General features: G+C 29.1%; 1 pseudogene; it reads right to left on the bottom strand.

Moving 5' to 3' along the window:
- Positions 1-2,478: 2,478 nt before the first annotated feature.
- Positions 2,479-4,967, bottom strand: LOC138900576 (golgin IMH1-like; annotated as a pseudogene).
- Between the last annotated feature and the right edge of the window lie 466 nt (positions 4,968-5,433).

The following is a 5,433-nucleotide window of genomic DNA, read 5'->3' as shown; positions in this document are numbered from 1 at the left end:
TAACTCAATAATTATAAAATAGTATACAATCAATAATTATTTTTTTATTAGCATATGTAAACTTGAAACAATAAGGATGAAACCATAGAAGATAAATTATATTCTATATGAGTTATTGTTAATTATTTTTTTTCCTTATGCTATATTCTAACAAATGACACATCCCTATTAGCTTTTTATAAAGTTTATATTTTCACTTATCATATTTTGGTAAGAGCTACATGCCAACGTCATCATGATAAAAGTAATTTTTTAATTGTTTGTTCGTATTAAGACATAAAAATAACAATAATTTTCATAAGATATTCTTACAACACTCTAAGGACTTTCATTGTGTTGGATTTGGGATCAACATATACATATACATATATACAAGTATATATATATATATATATATATATATATATATATATATATATATATATATATATATATATATATATATGTATATATATATATATACAAAGGTATAGATTTTATTTTTATTTTTATTGTAACTCAAAGACATTATTTAATACTACTTATGTGATATTTTAAAAAATATTTACTTATTGAAATACGCGCCAAGCGCGTACCCTAAGACTAGTACTATATTAAAAGAAAGAAGTACCTTAGTGAATTATTGTTCGCTCTTTTTTCCCTTTAAAAATAAATTTACATTGGACAAAATTATAATTTAATTCAAATCATGGATCTCATGCCCGCATTAGAATCTCAGTAACTGAACCAAACCAATAACCAGCTCTCCTAGAGCTCACATCAACTAGAAACCCGTCAGTTTCTCATAATTCACGTGTACACCATCAAGAGAGAAACACGAGAGGGTGACCCTAGGGGGATGAATCCATACTCCTACGTTGCACGGACAACTCACGTACTAATAATATCTAGATCCGCACGGATAACTCACGAGCTAATAATATAACAACCGCACAGACCACTCACGTGTTGCACGGACAACTCACGTGCTAATAATCACAATCTGCCCGGCGTGGTCACCGACTCAATATCACAATTCGCCCGACGTGGTCATATGCACAATATCACAATCCACCCAGTGTGGTCACATGCACAATATCATAATCCGCCCTGCGTGGTCACATGCACAATATCACAATCAACCCGGCGTGGTCACAGACTACCAGTCCAAACCATATCACATATAAAGCAGTTATACAAGTATACATGTACACGATCAAATAACATCAAATTTCATAATCCTGGACTGGTATAAGTGACATGCTAAGGTGTATGCATGTGCAAGTGTGATATCATAGCTCAAATTAGTTGAATATATCACAAAATAGCAGCTACCAAACTTAATCAAGAGATTAATCTCTATGCAACCTCAACACATGGCGCAAATAGATCACAACAGGGGTACAAATAAGAGAAACATCACAACATGAAGCTTAGCAATCCATTTAAGGTATTTCATAGCCTAAGCACTACCCCGAGCATGGAAAATACCTCGTGCACTCACATGGGCTTAGCCCCACACATGTACGCCACTCATAGTACATAGCTATCACAAACAACTCCGGTAACAAGTGCCTCAACCAAGTTTAGATAAGATACTTACCTCAAGCAAGCAAAACCGATACTCTAGAAATGCCATCCCATGCGAATCGACCTTCGAACGACTCAAAACTAGCCAAAAGCAACTCAATATCATCAAATAATGCAATAGAAATTAAACCCAAATGATAAAGGTAAATTTTTTAATCAAATACTCAAAGTTAACCAAAAAGTCAACCTGGGCACGACATAATTCACAAATTCAGACAACCTATTCGAATATGAGTCCAACCATATAAATTTCACTCAAATCCGACTCTGAATCGATGTTCAAATCTCAAATATTCACTTTAGAAATATTTAGACAAAAACCCTCAATTTCTCTTTTAAATTCATTAATCAAATGCCAAAATCAAAGATGGAATCAAGCAAGGTAATCAAATCTGAGTAGAATATAGTTACCCAATCCATGTGGTGAAAATCCTCTCCAAAATCGCCCAAAGCCGAGCTCCCTAACTCAAAATGTGATAAAATGAGCTCAAGGTCCGAAATAACTTTATAACACTGCTCCAGCAATATCCATCACGATCGCGAAGAAGAAACGCCATTTCCCAAAATGCTCTACGCGTTCGCGAGCATACACATGCGAATGAGATGACCACATATGCCAATGCTCCACAAACGCGTCCTATGCCACACGAATGCGAAGAAGCATTTTCCATCCCAGTTCCTCCTAGGTGTACATATTTAATTGGGTTTCTTGCCTTTATATCTTGTATTTCTTTATTTATTATTCTTTTGTTTATTATTGGTATTTTGGCTTTTCCTTTTGTATATTTACAGTCAATTATATGTTCTTTTTGACTAACCACGTAATATTCTTCTTTTTGTCTTTTGAACTAATTTTTTATTGTGGGTACTTCAAATATTTTTTTGACACCGAGGTCTAATTCTTTTCCTTTTATTTGTTCAAATATATTATTATCAAATATAATTTTTTGTTCTGAGGATTCTTCATCTTTATATTCTTCTCGTGTTATTACTTCTATTTCTTTTTCAGTCATTAGGTTTCATCATCTTCTTTAGTTATTTCATCTTCTATTTCATCTTCTATATCTGATATTTCATATACACTATCTTCACTATCTAGTTCATAGTCTATATATTCCATTTGCATATATTCTTCATCATCAATTATGATTTCAGTTATTTGTTTTTTCTTTAAGTTTCTAGGTGCTTTACAGTCTTTAGCTATATGTCCTAATTTTTCACAGTTATAACAAGTACATTCTGTTAGTTTCTTTTTTGGTCTAAATGGTCTTTTATTCTGATAATTTTTTACATAATATCTTTTTCTTGGTTTTTTATTTTTATATTTTGACTTATATTTATTATATTTCTTTGTTTTCCATTTTTTATTATAATATTTATCTGTACATCCAAATTGTGGTGCTGTTTTATTTTTACAACATCTTAAGTTTTTTATTAATATTTTTTCTATTTTTGTTTCTTCTTTATATTTTTCACATAATTGTACAAACCATTGTTGTAGGAATTTTATTCTAGCTCCTAAAGTATCTGTTAATCCTGCTTCATTCCATTCTTTTATTATTTTAGAATTAAAAGGTTCTGGTAATTTTGTGAAATATAATTTTCTTATTTCTTTACTTTCTTCTGTATTATATGTTCCTTTATAATAATATTCTCTAAATGCACAAGTATATTCATCTATATAGCACATATTACATATTGCTAATTTTGTTATTAGATTTCTATTTGTTTATTTTTCTTTATTTTGTTCTTCAATTTCTGTAGTCATACTACTAAATTCATTTCTTATGGCTATTTCATATTTGTATAATATTTCTATATTTGTTGTTGCTATTTCACCATTAAATTTTTTATTGCTTCTTAAGGTATCTATACTTTCTCTTGTTAGATTGTGTAACCATAATTTTACGGTTCCTATAAGTGTTCTTTCTATATATCCTGGTGTTTCTGTCATTCCTATTTTATTATCTACTAATTGTTTAGATAAATATCCTATCCATAGTTGGATTGTTTTATTTATATCTGCTACGCAATCTAAATCTAAAAAGTTATATTGTTCAGATATTGGTTTTGGTGTCCATTTTTTATTTAATCTACTATTCCATAGTGTGTCATATCTATCAGATTGTTCATAGTTGGCTGTATAATAATTTGGGTTTAATCCTTTCGGATTTTTTACACCCGATGTACTAGGCTTTTCATCCATATTTACATCTCCTGTGTTTATTTCTACATTTTTTATTTTTTTTATATTTTCTAAAAGTTCTGTATATATTTCACTTATTTCACTTGATTCTGATTCTGATTTTTGGTCATCTATATTGTTATCTATTTTATCTATTTCTTCAATTCTGGGAATTTCTTCTGGTTGTAATATTTGTTTAAATTTATTTATTTCATCTGTTAATTCTATTTCTTTATTCTTTTCTCTTTGCTTGTTTTCATATAATGTTTTTAACATGTTTAATTCTTTTTCTAATGCTATAATCTTTGTGTTTTTAGTTTCTTCTAGTTGTTGTATTTCTTTGCTTGCTTGTTTTTTAATAATTTCAATTTCTTTTTTCTTATCTATTTCCTCATTTTCTCTACTTATTCTAGTCATAGTTGTTAAGCTATCTTCTAATCTTGCTGTTTCTTTTTCTATCATTAAGTATAATTGGTCTCCTATTTTTTTTATATCTTCTGCCTAAGTTTGAAAATATTATTTTTATTTTTAATCCATCTTGGTTTTCATAGGTTTTTTCATCTATTGCAAATTCTTCTTTGTTCATTTTTTAATCTATAGCTCTGATACCATTTTGAAGGTCCTTATTGTTTTCATTTATAATTTAATCAGATGAGAAAGCTTTCTCTTAAAGTCGTTCATGAATAGTAAGAGTCAAGAGTCAGTTTCATGAATAGTAAAGGTCGTTCATGAATAGTAAGAGTCAAGAGTCAGTTTCATGAACAGTAAAGGTCGTTCATGAATAGTAAAAGTCATTTTGTAATCTTTAAATAAGCCTTTCGTTTATGAAATAAGATAGGCTGCACATTAGCATCCAAGGGCTTCTCTCTTCTCTCTCTTCTCTCTAAAATACAAAATACAGAAAATACAGGAAAGCTAAAGGAAAGCTATGAATCAAGAAGCTAAGGATCAACAAGAAAATATGAAAACAATTTCCTCATTTTCTCTACTTATTCTAGTCATAGCTGTTAAGCTATCTTCTAATCTTGCTGTTTCTTTTTCTATCATTAAGTATAATTGGTCTCCTATTTTTTTATATCTTCTGCCTAAGTTTGAAAATATTATTTTTATTTTTAATCCGTCTTGGTTTTCATAGGTTTTTTCATCTATTGCAAATTCTTCTTTGTTCATTTTTAATCTATAGCTCTGATACCATTTGTTGGTCATTTGTCATTTGTTGGTCAGATGAGAAAGCTTTCTCATAAAATTTTCTTTGTAGTGGGATTATTCTAATTATTTCTGATATACATTCTAATACATATTCTATGTATTCTATATCTTGGGTTCTTTGATATTGTTCTATATTATCTTTTACTAGGGTTTTTAGTAAATTTATATTATCTGTAGTTTGTTGCCAGTATTGTAGATATGTATGATTCATTATATGTTATCAAAATATAGATCTAGTTCATATAAGTCTGTTTCTGGTATAATTAGTTCTGTCCAGTTTTGATTCATTATTTCTGTTATTTCAAAACTAATTAGTTTTTCATAGATTATTCTTCTTACATCATTATTAATGGTTTTTAGTATATATAGTATAAGTGTTTTATAACTAATATCGTCATCTATTAAGTAAGTGTTCATCTTATCATATGATTTGCTAAACATATTCCTTTTAATCTCTATGTTTATTATCC

Source organism: Nicotiana tomentosiformis, chromosome 10 (genome assembly GCF_000390325.3).
Source record: "Nicotiana tomentosiformis chromosome 10, ASM39032v3, whole genome shotgun sequence".
NCBI classification, from domain to species: domain Eukaryota; kingdom Viridiplantae; phylum Streptophyta; class Magnoliopsida; order Solanales; family Solanaceae; genus Nicotiana; species Nicotiana tomentosiformis.
The sequence above is the reverse complement of the archived record's forward strand: the minus strand, read 5'-3'. Positions and strand labels throughout refer to the sequence as shown.